Consider the following 17019-nt stretch of genomic DNA (forward strand, 5'->3'; position numbering starts at 1 on the left):
TCCACTACCTGGTCAATGCCTAGCACATAGTAGATGCCCAGAAAGTATTTGTTGAATGAATGAATAATGCTTAATGTGAGAAGAGCAGGAAAAGAAGCCAGGAGAGAGCTAACAGCCTCGGAAAAAATGAAGGGGTTAAGGCAATGAGATTATTTATATGAGTGAGGAGCAGATGTGATGAGAGGTAGGTGGGAGAGCCCTGGGAGATAGAAAATTATGACCAGAAAGTGGGGCTTGGGAATTAAGCTTCTAGGAGGGAGCAGTTCTTGGTGATGGTCCAGGCTGCAGGCCTGGAGTGTGTGGTTGAGGTGGAGTGAAGGAGAAGGTGACTGGAATTGAGAAGACCCAGGGATTCCATGTCCAGGACGCTGAGTGGGTCACCCTCTCAGAGGTGGAACTTACCAAGGACGATGGTGGTAGGAGGGAGGAGATGCATGGTATTCCAGAACCCAACAAGGGGAAGAAATCGTAGAGGTAATTTGTTCAACTTCCTACCAAATGATAGCAAGAAGATTGGCTTGGATGGAATGACAGAGTTTTAACATTAAAGTGTTGGAATCAGGTTGGAGGAAAGAAAAAGGGAAAGGGGAGGGCATTTAAGGTCAAAAGAGGAGATCTTTCTGCTAGAAGAGGCAGGCTCGTCAACTTTTGGGTAGGAGAGTGACATGTTGAAAATGGTACTTGCATAAGATCATGTTGGTGGGAGTGGATGGGAGCAAAGGGAAACTAGAGACCCTGGATGATCTTTGGGGAGCAGTGAGCCACATCCAAACTCATGACCCACTGCAGTTTGCCAGGCTGTCATAAACAGCATAAATTCTTCCCACTCAATGTGTCAGGCTGGTACATACCCCTGTGTTCGTGGATATACCACGCTCTGCTTCATAGCCTTCAGCAGCCAGCAGCCTTTGATGATCTTGTTCAAATGAAGCTGTAATATTTGCCACACAGATAGGTTTCTGCAAGTCTCTTTATCTCCCCAACATGGGATACTCTTTATCCTCTCCATCAACTCACCTCAAGATACCTTCTCTGGGAAGTCTTCCTTGACTAACCGCCCTCCATAGTTCCCATTTCAATCCCCTCCTGTAACTGCAATAGTCACATGACTGTTTCTGGTCCCATCTGTGTCTGCCTCATGCTCTGGGTAAGACTGTCAGGCTGTTTGCTTTCTGAGTATTAACAGAACACATTTCCTCCTTCCTATAAACTTCTTGTTATATGATCAAGAAGCTATTCAGTAAATGAAAGAGAACTGCGTTTGCTTAAGCTTTAGCTCCCATGTTGTCTTATGTGTCTTTCAATGAGTGCCCTTCCCAAAATCTTTGAGAGCCAACTTGCCATCCCATCATCTACTCCTGTGGTGCTGTCTACAGAGGCAAGCACAACATTAGATTCCTGTAGATGTGATGGTGCCAAAGAATGCATCTGTTCCAAGCCTGGTATAAGCACCTACCAGAGGTGAAAATAACTATAGTCTCCAGGGCAACCTGAGTGTGCTCTTTGTTTTTATTTTAATAAACTGTAACTAGAAAGTTCTCAGTCATCAAGCTGTTTATGTTCATGCACAGGGTCAGTTGGCAGTGAACCTACCCCTGACACTCAGTCAAAACTTCTCTTCCTTCCAGAGGTGATGGCACGGCAGCTCGGAGTGCCCAGCTCTCTGGCCTGTCTGCAAGGAAGGCCTTCTAGCACCCCTGCTACTGTGCTGTAACTTTTTTCTTGGCCTGTGCTCACCAGAAACCACTGGATTCAGATCCTCTCTCCTTATAGCCAGGATGACTGTTGCTGTTACCCCGGGTTAAATTCTTTTTTTTTTTTTTTTTTTTGAGACGGAGTCTCGCTCTGTCGCTGGGGCTGGAGTGCAGTGGCCGGATCTCAGCTCACTGCAAGCTCCGCCTCCCGGGTTTAAGCCATTCTCCTGCCTCAGCCTCCCGAGTAGCTGGGACTACAGGCGCCCGCCACCTCGCCCGGCTAGTTTTTTGTATTTTTTAGTAGAGACGGGGTTTCACCGTGTTAGCCAGGATGGTCTCGATCTCCTGACCTCGTGATCCGCCCGTCTCGGCCTCCCAAAGTGCTGGGATTACAGGCTTGAGCCACCGCGCCCGGCCACCCCGGGTTAAATTCTTAATAAAATTGCCTCTCTTTTGTTTATTTCGAGGATAATCTGCAGTCTCTTCCCAGGCCCCTGAGGGTGTCAGGCTGCCAAGACAAGCATCCAAGCTGGGATGTTAGGGGCTTCTAGGGGCTGAGAAAGTGTGAGGGTGTGAGGTGAGATTCAAGGCCTTCCAACCAGCTGGGTCTCTTTACCCTACAGTTGGATGATTTGGCTGCATTTCCCATGTGCTTAACATGGGCTTGGTGCACAGGTGGGCATGTTTAGCAGAGAGGGCAGCCATTCCTCCAAGTGGCAGCTGATTTAGTTAGTTTGTATCTCAAAACCCCGTCTTGAGTTCATGCATGCAGGCTCCTGTCCTGGGTTTGGGCAGGAGATGATTGGGGTAGAAAGGTGTCTGGAGGGCCAAGACTTCTTCTCCAGCATGACGGTGGAGGCGGGACACACAGCTACCCACACAGAGGACAATGCCATAAGCAGGAGGAGCTGAATAGTTGTTGATCCCACAAAATCTGGGAGCCTACCATGGGCCAGGCACTGTGCTAGGCAGTGGGGAACCCTGGAGAACCAGGCAGAGAGGATCCTGTCATCATGGCACCTGTTGTCAGGTGGACAAGGGTGCAGCCCTCCCTGCAGGGGAGAGGCAGGAAGGGAATGCAGGCAGCAGAATACATAGGGGCCTGAAAAGGGGACTAAGGGGGCGTGTCTGAAAGAGGAAGAGACTGGGCATGGGATGTGAGATAAGCGAGATGAAGCTCCCTGAGCAGCAGGTGGGGGCAGCTCCCCAAAGCCCAGGATTATGGCTCTGATGAAAGTGGTGTCCTGGTATGCCAGAGGGACACCTGAACCTAGTAGGTAGGGCAGCCTTTCAGACTCCTGGTTGGGAGCTTTTGCAACTGGGCTTGCCAAATGGTACCACACAGAGCAAGGACTTTATGCTATCTTAACTTACATCCATCAACTTAAAGGCAGAATGATCTTCTCTCATTCTGGTAGACAGGGTCCCCAAAACTTCATAAACTATGTGGCATTGAGTTTCTGGGATCTCAGAACATGGATTATTCCTTCCCAAGAGGTGGGAAGCAGGTGACTGCTGTCTCTGGATAAAGGCTCAACAATCACTGGAGTTTCCCAGCATGGTTTAGTTTACATGAATATGAATGCTATGAGCAGAAGTTAGCATCACCAGCCACATAGCACACACGTTAAGTATTTTCACTAAGGGGACAGATGGAGACCTGTGCTCAGTTGTATACGCAGTTGGATTTAGGGACTCAGTGCACTTCCTCCTCCTGCTTTGGAATGCTAACCTGCAGGTGGCAATTGCTGACACTGAGCAGCATGGTGCCAGGGATGGTGCTGACCCTCAAGGAAGCCCAGGCCAAGTTAGCAGAGCTCAGGGAGTCCCTGCTGCAGGCCAGGGAGGACCTGGCCCATCTTCCATGTGACTACCAGGAGCTGCTGAACATCAAGCTGGGCTGGATGTGGAGACTGCCACCTACCAGAAGATGCTGGAAGGCAAGGAGTGCAGCCGCATAGGCACTCTGATAAAGGCACAGAACCCAACTTGAGAACCCTGTTTCACAGGATTGTGTGGTCCTTTGGTTAGCTGTGCTGTGTTACAGTTATTTTTGTCCCTACATTTCCTTCCCCTTGGTATACACAGGCTCTAACACAGTGGCAGGGGACAAAGGAAGGGCTCAATAAGTGCTTGATGAACTGGACTGTACTGCTCAGCACTCTCTCTTTGGGCTCAGAGATACAACTTTTATAATATTTGCTAGAGTGGAATGATCAGAGCCTCCTAATAGGCATATAGTGCACCCAAAGGCAAATGTCAGTGAATCCTGGTGTGGTGAAGAACACGAAGATCTGTACCAGGTAGTCCTAGTAGCGTGCTGTCCCTACACTTTAAACTGGTGTTTCCACTTTCATCAGAACCAGTCACTCTTCCTCACCTTCCCTTCTTTGTTAATGTTATCATTGGACAGTTGGAGTCTGTGCAGTGCTCCGGAAAAGATACTTGGCCAGCTGGGTGTGGTGGCTCACACCTGTAATCCTAGTGCTTTGGGAGGCTGGGGCAGGATCACTTGAGACCAGGAACTCTAGAACAACCTGAACAACATAATGAGACCCCATCTTTACAAAAAATAATACAAAATTAGCCAGGCATGGTGGTATGTGCCTGTAGTTCCAGCTACTTGAGAGGCTGAGGGAGAAGGATCACTTGAGCTCAGGAGTGTGAGGCTGCAGTGAGGCATGATTGCACCACTGCATTCCAACCTGGGTTGGAAGGCCCCATCTTAAAAAAAGACAGCTACACCTGGATGTGGGTGGTGTCCATGGGCCCAGAAGGATGATGCAAATAGGATCTGTGTCACTTGTATAGGATGGCGAATATGCGGGGCACTCTACCCAGCTTGATTTACTCATCTCACACACTGCTGAAAAGCCATATTATCCCAGTTTTGCCCATGCGGTAACCGAGGCCAGGGTGATGGCAGAGCCATGTATCCAGAGACATATTACATTTCTATTCTCTGCATTCCCCATCCTAGAATTTCAGGGAAGTCCCTTCTCATGTCTAACCTCAATCCCTGATGCTGGAGCTCATATCATTGTACCCTGGCATCCCAGGGACTAATTCCAAAAAGAGCTTGTCTCACCTGGCTAATTTCATCATAACCTTTCCATGATATTTATTTTGTTCCTGAATAGGGTATCTAGGGAGTGCCAGCATCCAGTGTGTATCTGTGAGTATACTGTGCACTTCTTTTCTACCGTTTTAGATGATTTCTCATGGGTTTGCATCAGCTTTTCAATCCTAGAATTGTCTTCTACAGCCTTGTCCCTAGACTAACACAAAGGCAGGGGCACAAGGGAGAGACACATAAGTCATATTTAGGTAGGATTTATCCAGTGTATGTCCTGGGCCTCCCTCAGACAGGGAAGGCACATAGGAGCGTTGTCTCTCCTCTTCTTTTCTTTTGCTCTCTTTTTGTAGCGTCTTTTCACAAGTCTCCTCTGTGGTTTTCCTTGACCACCCGTTTCTCAGACAGGGATTGGCATGCAATGGGCATTTAGGAAGACAGACTGTGACTGAGCAGTCCATTCTCATTGCAGCTGTGGTCAACCACATTTCTAGCAGCAAAAACATTAGTAAGGGGGACAGTAGCAGCTCCAGCAGTGGCAACTGGAGCAACAGAAGTACCCAGGGTCTACATGTGGGTATCAACCCCATGGCTGGTGGGTAGGATGTCCAGTTCAGAAGCATAGGTCTCTCTGTGGATCAGAATCCCAGACTTGGCAGTTCATCACCATCCTCCTTGGCCAGGATTGTGCAGACGACCACCAGCAGTGGCCAGTGCTCCTGCACCACATACAGAGCCTGAAACCTAATACATGACTACAGAAAGTCCCCCTGACCTTTGTCACTCCTCTGTAATAGCTCTTTTCTCCTCAGAGTTAGTGACACCACAATCCCATCCCCTTGGATGTTCAAAGCCAATCCAAGAAGGGACCCAGAAAGACATTGTCAAGCTAGGGGGTTGGACCTGAGCCATGGCACTATTGCCTTTTTTCTTTCTTTTCTATTTCTCTTCCTCTTCCTCTTCCTTTCCTTTACCTTCTTTTCTTTTCTTTCCCTCCCTCCTTCCCTCCCCCCTCCCTCCCTCCCTCCTTTCCTTCCTTCCTTCCTTCCTTCCTTCCTTCCTTCCTTCCTTCCTTCATTCCTTCCTTCCTTCTTCAGAATCTTGCTCTGTTGCCCAGGCTGCAGTGCACTGGTGCAATCTCGGTTCACTGCAACCTCTACCTCCAGGGTTTAAGCAATTCTCCTGCCTCAGAATTCCAAGTAGCTGGGATTACAGGCACGCACCACCATGCCAAGCTAATTTTTTGTATTTTTAGTAGAGATGGGGTTTCACTATGTTGGCCAGGCTGCTCTTGAACTCCTGACCTCGTGATCTGCCTGACTCGGCTTCCCAAAGTGCTGGGATTACAGACGTGAGCTATCGTGCCTGGCCCACCTTCATGTTGTCTTATATAGAAACCCTGCCTTTCCTTCTTTCAGCTCTGTTTTTTCTTTTTTCTCCATTAGACTGTAATATGTTATGCTGCATTTTGGCTCTAAGTTTTGTAGAACAATAGTGACCCATTGTGCCTTCTGAATTGGAGGGTGACAGAAAGGCTGCAGAAAGTTATGGTAGCAGCTGTGTGTGGACTGAGTGAGAGATGAGAGGAGAATGAGAGCACTGAGGGAGTCTTTGGGGTTAAGCAATCTGCGTCAGACAATTGGCCTGATTGCAGTGATATGCTTTCCACTTTCTGAATCCACCCTAGGGCAGCCCACTCCCTGAGGCTGGCATACTTCTCGCCGAGGCCTCAGTGGTCCTTGCCAAGAGCTCCAAATGGCTCAACAACAGTCAACTGTCACTTCAGTGCCCAGCCTGGGTCTCCTCAGGGCCTTCCTCACTGCTCCTCTTGAGGTCTTTGGGCCAAGGTGGTGGGGGAATGCAGTCAAATGCTGCCCATGTATCTGTCTTTCTTATTATTCAAGAGCAGCCAACTCTCTCCCCAGCAAGATTTTGCCCACAACACTTCACATGCCCTTTACCCCCACGTACTGAGATCTCAAGGTTATGGAAAACCAACAAATGAAGCAAATGTACACTACCTAGTTATATACGTAATTACTCCCTGCCATAATTGTTCTGAGAACTTCACATATGGCTCATCTAATCTTCACAATGATCGTATTGTTACGGGATCCTTGGGATGTCACTTTTCTGGCCAGAAACCTCTGTGGCTGCAGGATCACAAGGTCAGGAGATCAAGACCATCCTGGCTAACACAGTGAAACCCCGTGTCTACTAAAAATATGAAAAAATTAGCCAGGCATAATGGCAGACGCCTGTAGTCCCAGCTACTCAGGAGGCTGAGGCAGAAGAAAGGCATGAGCCCAGGATGTGGAGCTTGCAGTGAGCCCAGATCATGCCGCTGCACTCCAGCCTGGGCTACAGAGCGAGACTATGTCTCAAAAAAAATTGTCATACATTAAAATGGACTTTTTGGGTGTGTGTATATATGTATATATATTTTCTTTTGAGACAAGATCTCTCTCAATCAGCCAGGCTAGGGTGTAGTGGCGGGGTCATGCCTCACTGCAGTTCTAACCTCCTGGGCTCAGGTGATCCTCCACTTCAGCCTCCTGAGTAGCTGGAACTATAGGTGCATGCCACCATGCCTGGCTAACTTTTGTATTTTTTGTAAAGATGGGATTTCGCTATGTTGCCTAGACTGGTCTTAAACTCCTGGGTTTGAGTGATTCTCTCCCAGCCTCCCAAAGTGCTGGGATTACAGGCATGAGCCACTGCGCCCTGCCACCAGTTCTATAAATTTTAACACAGTTATAATCGTATAGATTTAGGTACCCACTCCCACAATCAGGGTGTAAACAGTTTCATCAACCCCCAAAACCCCCTCGTGCTATTTTTTATAGTCATTCATTACCCCCACCCCTAACCTCTGGCAACCACAGATCTGTTCTTTGTCCCTAAAGTCTTGTCTTTTTGAGAATTTCATGTAAAGAAACCATACGGAGGTTCTCCTTAATGTCCAGCCTAAGACATGCTCAATGAAATGCAACACTCTGTCCTTGTCTTGGGATGGGGGACACAGTTGCTCTTCCATGCCTTCGTTGTCTATGTGGTTTATCTGCTGTTACCTGCGGCACAGTGTGGGGTTCAAGTTGGTGCCTCCATTCACTCTTTGTTATCTGCTTGATTCCACTCGAGCGGATGCTGGATTGCCAACAGAAGGGCTCTAGGTGGGGCAAGGGGTTTAGTGTGCTGGGAACCTGGCACTGAGAGGCTGAGGACAAGTGAGCATGTGTGGGTGGCTCCAAAGCCTTGCTGAGTGACTGTTCCCTGCCACTGAGGCCTCTTCTCCTACCAAGTACGTGAATAAACAAGAATCAGCTGGTTTTCTAATGTGCTCGAGTCAGGCATGATAAATGACCCTGGCAGGAGAGAGAAACACGTCCCAAAAGAATGCACCTGGAGGTTGTAATGAGTATGTCTATCTTCCCACGCCTTGTCCAGAGATCCCATGCTCTGGGCCATGTGCTGAGCTTGGAACAAGGAAAAAGGATGCTGTGGTGGAAACATAAGCTTGCATGGGACATTTCATCTTCCTCCTCTCCTTTTTTCCCCTGCAAAAGTTCATTGCCCACTCAGCCCAGCATGAGGTTTCAAGTCCTTGGTGAGAGCCTAGAATGTACAGTGCATTCATTTGATGGTCTGGGCGGGAGTTAGGCTTCACTCCGAACCACCTAGGTATGAGATGATTGCAGGTAAAGCCCCATATACAGGGCAGAGAGTCCTGTCCTTGCAGGCTAGGCACTGTCCAGAGGTAAGGAGAGTCACTTCCTCAGGACAAAAAGGCAAAATGTTACCTTAGAGACTCTTGATGGCCCCCACATCCCGAGGACCCACTGCAGTGGATGTGGTTCCCAGCAGAGCTGAAGGGCTTTCTCCAGGACCACACTGCATCATTAAGTGAGACAAGGTCTCCTGCAAACATTTTATGTTTTAAGGGCTGGGATCTGACTGGCAGAAGTCAATGACCCAGGTCACTGGAGATGGGAGGAGCATGGAAAATCACCTAATTATAGCAAATGCCGAAGTTTGGGACTGGGTTCTAGTAGGAAGCAGCCCATCCATTGTAGGGAGCCTAAGTGTTTTTCTGCCTTGGATCTGGTCAAGGAAAAATGAGGCCAGTGTCAGAGAAAAATCAAAGCAACTAGTGGCTCCAGGGTTAGGACTAAGGTGTGTTTGGGATTTGAGACGTTGACCTGTTTTGGCTAGAAAATCAAGCTCAGGAAACTGTCAAATTAGTGAGCTAATCCACCTGGACTTATAAAAAGGACCACCTCTCTCCTTGTATCAGAAGGTGCCCTTTCCTCAGGCTTTCTAAACCAGGATGTCTTCCTGCATCCAGAGAAAATGATGAGCCAGCAGTCCAGCAGGACCTCCTAGGCCGCCCAGGGCTCCAGTGGCCACTCTACCATCCTGTGTCTGACCAAAGCCATAGTGGTGCCATCAGATCCATCGCCCTCACGCTCTGGGGGAGGCAGTGCTGCTGCGACCTGTGCCATGACAGGGGGCAACTTTGGCAGCAGGAGTCTGTACAGCTTTGCAGGGAGAAAGAAGATCTCACTAAGGGTGGCTGGTGGTGCTACCCAGGCTGGGAGCAGGGCCAGGAGTGCTGGGACGCCTTTGGAAGCAGTCTGTGTGGGGCTGAAGGAAGGGATATGAAAAGTGTCGGCCGGGCGCGGTGGCTCACGCCTGTAATCCCAGCACTTTGGGAGGCCGAGGCGGGCAGATCACAAGGTCAGGAGATCGAGACCATGGTGAAACCCCGTCTCTACTAAAAATACAAAAAAAATTAGCCGGGCGCGGTTGCGGGCGCCTGTAGTCCCAGCTACTCGGGAGGCTGAGGCAGGAGAATGGCATGAACCCGGGAGGCGGAGCTTGCAGTGAGCCGAGATCGCGCCACTGCACTCCAGCCTGGGCGGCAGAGCGAGACTCCGCCTCAAAAAAAAAAAAAAAAAAAGAAAAGTGTCTTTGGAGGAAGCTCCTTCAGCATTGGAGGGCGACCTAGTGGCTTTGGAGGAGCGCCTGGTGGAGCCTGGGGCTTTGGAGGTTTGGGGGCCTTTCTGTTTGGCATCCAGGAGGTGACCATCAACCAGAGCCTCCGGTAGCCCTTGAACATGGGGATCGATGCCTAGATTGAGGTGAAGACCCAGGAGAGGGAGCAGATCAAGACCCTCAAGAACAAATTTTCCTCTTTCATTGACAAGGTGAGTGTCTGGGGTTGCGGAGGGTCAGAGGCCCTGAGAGGCCCTGGGATCCCAGGCATGGGAGGCCTGGGTTTGGAGAGCAGGTCTGCTCCTGAGCTGGAGACTGGAAAGAGCATGACCCTCTCCTCCATGGTTGATCACAGGTGCGGTTCCTGGAGCAGCAGAACAAGGTGCTGGAGACCAAGTGATGCTTCCTGTAGGAGCAAACGGCCACCTCCAAGGCCAGTGCCAATGACCTGCAACCCTTCTTTGAATCCTAATTGGCTGCCTCCAGGCTCACCTGGACAAGCTGTTGATGGAGCAGGGTTGACGAGGGGGAGCTGGGCACCATGCAGGCACTCGCAGAGGCATATAAGAGGAGGTGAGAGGCAGTGCTCCCAGTGGTGAGGCTCAGGTGTCCAGAGCGTGAAGGTCATCTGGCCTCTGCGGGCATCGACAAGGAACTGGGGCAATATGGATAAGGAAGGTGCTTGACGGGGCTTATTGGTGGACCTGCCGTGCAGCACCGTGTGAATGAACAAAAGCTCTGCAGCCAGACTGCCGGGGTTTAAGCTTGACTGTGTTTCTTTCTAACTGCACAATCATAGGTTATTTATCTAACCAATCTGTGCCTCAGTTTCCTCATTTGTAACATGGGGGTGATAACTGTACCTACCTTAAAAGTTTGAGAGCTAAATAATTTAATATATGCTGTTCAAACAGTGCCTGGCAAATAGTGACACATTATTAATTAGTTAATACTAATGAAAGGCCCATCAACCAAATAGATTGTTAATAATGCTGGTTTTATTATTACTGAATGACATGAACTCAAAGGTCATAATAATGAAAGGCATTAAATGTCTCCTCTGTGCTGGCCCTGTACTTGGTGCTGGGGCTACAGCTGTGCATGTGGAGCTCAGGGGGCCAGTTGTTCCCATAGGGCCCTGTGGCTGGGGTAGCTGACTGCATTAGCATGGCAGAGGCAGAAGAGTGGGGCCCTTGGTCATCGTGGCTGTGATGTAGAGCCTGGACTGAGTGAGGGCCCTGGGAAAGAGAAGCTCAGGGGTGCTCTCTGGGAGTTCCCACCCTGTGGGACTGGAAGGAACATTAACTTCAGTGCTCACTGAGGAACACTGAGAGACCCCAGGACTGTGGGAGGGGCTCAGGCCTCAGTGTGGGAGATGGGAAGCCATATGGGAGCACATCAGAGGACTGAGCATGAAGAACAGCTGGAAGAATGGAGATGGCATTCCATGCAGGGTAGCTGGGCTTGGAGGAGGACAAGGTCTCATGCCCTTACCTCCATCATCACCATCCTGAACATTTATGCCAGTGCGAGAAGGGCTGGGAGAACTCAGGGCTTCATGGATCCCTATGACTCAGAGAGATTTCTGCTTGGCTTACCCCTGAGCTGGACTGGCCAGGGCCCCCTCCTAGCACAGCCCTCTGGTACAGCTGCGGCTGACCCATGCTGTTCCTCCTGGAGGAACTGTGAAGAGCGGAGCAAGCCTGCAGCAGCTGAGAAGGACTTGGTGCTTCGCAAGTAGGTGAGCAAGGATGGGGGCTGGATGGGGACTGGGACTGGGGCTACAGCTGTCAAAGCAGGTTGAACAGTGCTCCTCAGGGGTCAGGCCGAATTCCCACCGTGCCTGTGAGACTTCCCAGCATCCCAGGACTTTCTCAGTGCTGCCAGCCTGGTCACTTCTCAAATGTCACCCTCTGCTTCCCTCATCACTAGATCAGTGCCAGAGGGGCCTGGGTGATGGGGGCAAAAAGTGATGAGGAGAGAGAGAGAGAGAGAGAGATGGAGAGTCTCCCTGAGCCTGAGAGACTTCCCGGAGAACATGCCCCAGGGTCACATGAACACTTACAGGTCCCCCATCACTGGTGTCTTATGTATCTTTTTTCAAAGGCAGAAATTCTGCTGTCTTTTTTTTTTTTTTTTTTTTTTTTGAGACGGAGTCTCGCTCTGTCGCCCAGGCTGGAGTGCAGTGGCCGGATCTCAGCTCACTGCAAGCTCCGCCTCCCGGGTTCACGCCATTCTCCTGCCTCAGCCTCCCGAGCAGCTGGGACTACAGGCGCCCACCACCACGCCCGGCTAGTTTTTTGTATTTTTTAGTAGAGACGGGGTTTCACTGTGTTAGCCAGGATGGTCTCGATCTCCTGACCTCGTGATCCGCCCGTCTCGGCCTCCCAAAGTGCTGGGATTACAGGCTTGAGCCACCGCGCCCGGCCTCTGCTGTCTTTTTTATTGGTTCCTGTGTCTGAGCAGCTTCCAGAGCCTATAAGGAAGCCAGTGGCCAAATTGCTTTGAGCTCTTTGGAATATAATGCCACTTTCCTGCTGTGATGAGGCATTAGTGTCATACATAAGAATTCTCTTTAATTCCTGAGTCTCATTTTCAAGTCCCTTTTTTTTTTGATATTCATGTATTTATTCTCGGAACAAACAAACTTATCTTCTCAGAGAATAGAAAACAGAGATTTCACTCAGTGATAAAGATGAACACAGCCAGTTCACCCTGTCTCCCCATCTACTTAGAAAATCCCCGGGGGGAGGGATGCCTGGGGCACACAGCACCGCTTAGTGCAGGGCTGTGCACAGGTCTAAAGGCTCGCGACTTTCTTTACCATTTAAGCAGGAAAACAGCTGTCCAGATGACAGTAAGATTCCACTGTCCATAATCCTCATGGTGCCAGGTCTCCTGGGGCATCTAGGGCAAAAATGCTGCTGCAGTTTATACAGTTACACAGTCAAGTCTGAGCCAAAGGAGGTCCCATCAGGCAGCCAGGCTTCTGTTCAATCTGGGCAGCAATGCCAACTGGCTGCCCCCATAGCCTGGCATGAGCTGATGGCCCACTGCAATCCCATCAAGAAGGGAAAAGAAGGTGGAGCTGGGCCAAAAAGCTGTGGTAATTTGCTCTCCCTGCCTCCAACAGCATCGTCCTCTCCTTTTGCAGCCCCACACACAGGTCTCCCGACCTGAGGGTCTGGACTAGGGAGTCTGATTGTTTTCCTAAGCCTCCATAACCCAAAAATGAGGACCTGGAAAGAGAGATGTGAAGGTTCTGAAGAACAGGAATGAGGCAGCTTCAGAAATGCCCTCAGCCCATAGGAAAAGTGCTGTGTCAGGCAAAGGTGGTCTCTTCACGGTGCTTCTTGGTGAAGATGGTGTCTGGCTTATGCTGGGCATCTGGGTGGTTGGTTAGCTTGGGGAGACAGGAAGACACTGGGCTTTCCAGGATGGCTTGCTTCAGCTCATAGAACACAGCAGAGTCCTCTTTTGTGAGGAAGGTGATGGTCACCCCATTCTTGCCTGCTCGTCCCGTGCGGCCAATGTGGTGGATGTAATCTTCAATATTTTTGGCCATATCATAGTTGACAACTATAGACACATCTTGGATGTCAATACTATGACCAGCCACATCTGTAGCCACCAAAATATCCTTGGACCCAGCCTTGAGGTTGGACAATGCAAACTCTAGCTGCTCCTGGCCTTTTCCACTGTGCAGTGTGCAAGCATTGTACCCCATCTTCTCCAGGGATTTGGCCAACGCGTCGCAGTCTTCCTGGTTGACAAAAATAATGATGGGTGGGTCAAAGCCTTGCTCCAAAATTGCCAGCAGCTTTTTCTTCTTTTCTGACTCTGACATGAGGAAGACCTTCTGTTTCACACACTCATGGGGCTTGCCTGTGGAGCCAATGTACACCACAGCAGGTCGCCGAAGATAGCTCCTGTCCAGACGCTCCACCGCTGGGGGCATGATGGCGGTGAACACAACTATTTGGTGGTACTTATGTTTTCCCGACTCAAAGTTGGCCAGCATCTTCTCAGGGTCCTCAGCCTCATCTGTGTCTGGCTTCTGGTTGCTGACAGGCATGTGCTCCAGGGTCTTCTGGACATCTGGCTCAAAGCCCATGTCGGTCACCCTATCTGCCTCATCCAGAACCACATAGGTACAGCAGCTCAGCACCAGGGAGCAGTTCTCCAGAACATCAATCAAACGCCCAGGGGTAGCGATCACAATCTCACAAGCCATGTGCAGCCTGAAGCCCTGGTCTTCTCTGAAGATGCCACCAATGACAGCCACAGTGCGGATATCTAGGGGCTTTCCAAATTTGACAGTCTCTTCCTCAATCTGTTGAGCCAACTCGTGGGTAGGAGCAGGATGATGGCATAAGGGCCTTGGTCTGACTCTTCAGTTCTGTCATTTTTGAGAAGTGTGGTGATCCAGACCAGCAGTGGGATGAGGAAGGCTGCTGTTTGCCACTGCCAGTCTCAGCCACACCAATGATGTCACGATTCTGTAGCCCAGTGGGAATTGCCTGACGCTGGATAGGTGTTGGTTCCTTGTAGCCACACTTATCAAAGACCTCCAAGATGTGTAGGGGCAGAGAAGAGTCTTTCCAGGATACGATGGGATTGGAGATCTTGCCACCTTTGGTGGTTATGCTGTAGTCCTCACAGAAAATCCACCAGTCCCTGTCCGTCATCTCATCTAACTTTTTCTGAGACCAATGACGATCATCCCAGCGCTGCTTGGCTTCTTTCTTACAAAGTTTGCAGAGTCTTGCCTCCTCCTGCTCCTTTTCTTCCAGGGTTCGCCTCTTCTCCATTAGTTCTCCATAGAAGTGTGACTGCTCTTGTTTCTGCTGCTTGAAGTCAGTGCCTGCAATGAAGCCTTGCCCTAACAACTGCACCCGGCGCCGTTCTTTGTACCGGGGGTTGTAGTCAATGGATGTGTCCTCAGATGCATCCCACTCAAAAACAAACTTTCGGTCATTGAAATGTCCCGTTCGGTGCCGCTTTTTGATGCCACCCCAGGTAATGCTCCTTAATGGCATGCGGTTCCTTGCTCTTATCCTTCTCTTCCCAGATTTTCTGCCGCCCTTGCTCATCCTCATTTCCACTGGTCTCTCGCTCCATCTTCCCCCTGCATTCCCGACGTTCCCATTCCTGAGGATCTTCCAACATCTTCCTGCCCAAGTCTTGGAATTGTTTCCTTTTCTTTCTGTCTTCTTCAAACATCCTCTGCTGCTCTTCTACCACCTGCTGCCATCGCTTTAGAGCTTCAGCCTCTCATTCTGCTTTGGAGAGGAACTTGGGCTTAGCCTCAGCTTCTTCTTCAGCCTTTTTCTTGGCCAGAAGTTCCTCCAGGGATAATGGCTGGGCCTTAGGCTTCTTATCAGCATGTTCATCCTCTTCATCCTTCTTAGAGTCTCTATCCTTCCAAAATTTAAAGTCTTTTCCTCAGCCAGGAGATAAACTGAATCATTTCTAGTCCTTGTCCCATCTGTGCCCATCCTTGTCTCGATCTCGGTCCTTCTTATTATAATCCCGCTCCTTATCTCGTTCTCATTCTTTGTGCCATCATTCTCTTTCTGCAGATTTGGAACGGGAATGAGAGTGAGAATGGCTGCCTCCTTGATGTCTATCCCTTCAACGGTGCCGTTTCCTATCTTTAGATGGGGAAGACTTGCGGTCCCTGTCTCTATCCCACTCTCTGTCATGAGTCCGTGATTGCTTCCTTTCCTCTCTGGAAGGTGATGCATCATGGTCCTTTTTGTCAGCCAGCTCTCCTGCCACCACCCTAAGTTTGAACTGCCCAATGTGGCCTCAATGTCGTGGAGCTGTCACCATCCTCAAGTCACTCTTAACCTAAGTTTAATGACCAGGGTAAAAGTGGTTTCCATTTCGCTTCATAACAATTATGGACAAGTACAGGCTTTAAGCAAATGAAAATATGCCAGTCGCTGGTCTGGTGGTCTCCCTCCCCACGTGGCCAAAGTGGACCTGGAGGTGAAAGTGGAGAGCCTGATGGATAAGATCAACTTCCTGCGGCCCCTCTCTGAGGCTATAAGGCCCCCTTCCTTCCCAATATATGTTTAAGACATGATTGATTCTCTTAAGCCTTATTTTTTTCATTCAGTGCTTTTTACCTTCACATCTATTACCACACCATCTACTCAGATTCTGAGACCTTTGAAACTATTTATCTATCAAATATTCTAACTCCCTTTCTTTTTTCTTTCTCCTTTTCTGTGTCCCCCACATCTATGGTTGCCAGTGCCTGTGGATAACATTCTTAGAGTCTCCTCCCCCATCCAAGGTACCTGGACAAATAGACCCACGCACCTCTGCAGTAGGATTGGAGGACAGACACCTTTTCATTCTTTAGCCTGCTGGCTGAGGTTTTGGCCTGCATCTTGGTCTTTGTGTTTTTTAGTGGCATCACTAAAAAGCTAACTTTAGGGGTTTGTGGTAGGGGCCTGTCCATTAGATGTGAGCAGAATTGGCTTTGTGTCTGCAGGAGTATAGCCAACTACTGTCGCAATCAAATGACATATCCATCATCCTCTCCCTCGACAACAACCGGCACCTGGACCTGGAGAGCATCATTGCTGAGGTCCACGCCCAGTACGAGGAGATCACCTAGAAGGGTAAGGCTGAGGCTGAGGCCCTGTACCAGACCATGGTGGGTGAGTCAGGAACTTGGAGGAATCAGCTTCCTCTTGGGCCCTTCATTCCTGCCCAACTTTGTCACCTAGGCACAAAACCCCTATATTGTCCTCCAGCAGAGCTGCGACCCTCTGAAAACTGGCTCACAGAGACACAGGCTTCCCATGGCCTCCAGGACCCTGGGAGGGTTGATGTGCCAGATAAATGTGATTAAGCATTTGGGTGATCAGTAAGAGCCTGACATTGGGGTGCTGGATAAGCTAATTACCCTGATTTGATCATTGCATGATCTATACATGTATTAAAACATCACACTGTACCTCATAAACATGTATTACTATATGTGTCAATTAAAAAAGAGCTAAACAAAGAGTTTGACAAATCATAGCTGTTGTTATCATCATCATGGTCAACACCATAGGGGCCAGAGTGAGCCCATAGAATGCTTTTGTGTGAGTTAGAAAAAGTGCCACTCTGGGCAGACGCAGCAATGTGGGCCATGGTGTGGCAAGCACAGTGTAGGTTGGGCTTTAGCCCCCACCTGCTTCCTTGGTCAAAAGCGGAAGCCCTGCTCACCGCCACCATTACCACCTGATGATGGTA

The 17019-nt window shown here is 49.7% G+C and overlaps 1 pseudogene; it reads right to left on the minus strand.

The window, feature by feature from the left end:
- Window positions 1-13084: 13084 nt before the first annotated feature.
- On the minus strand, window positions 13085-16162 carry LOC117090869 (annotated as a pseudogene).
- Between the last annotated feature and the right edge of the window lie 857 nt (window positions 16163-17019).

The sequence above is a fragment of the Trachypithecus francoisi genome, unplaced genomic scaffold (genome assembly GCF_009764315.1).
Source record: "Trachypithecus francoisi isolate TF-2019V2 unplaced genomic scaffold, Tfra_2.0 Lachesis_group11, whole genome shotgun sequence".
NCBI classification, from domain to species: Eukaryota; Metazoa; Chordata; class Mammalia; order Primates; family Cercopithecidae; genus Trachypithecus; species Trachypithecus francoisi.